The sequence below is a fragment of the Myotis brandtii genome, unplaced genomic scaffold, assembly GCF_000412655.1.
Source record: "Myotis brandtii unplaced genomic scaffold, ASM41265v1 scaffold786, whole genome shotgun sequence".
Lineage (NCBI taxonomy): Eukaryota > Metazoa > Chordata > Mammalia > Chiroptera > Vespertilionidae > Myotis > Myotis brandtii.
Window position 1 is genome coordinate 786,789 of NW_005371157.1, and position 204 is coordinate 786,992.

The window sequence follows — 204 nt, forward strand, 5'->3', positions numbered from 1 at the left end:
TTTGCGTCTGCATTGTGTCACACATTCTAATCATTCATGAAAAAGCCAGCCAAGCATCCCAAGCATGACTCCCCTCTGATAGTTGCCATGGCGACCTTGGGAAGTAGCCAACCCCTGATGGTTGTCATGGAAACAGAGAAGCCCACAGCAACAGTGGCTTTGGGGCAACAGTGCAGACACCGCAGTCTGTGGGACAGTAAACTG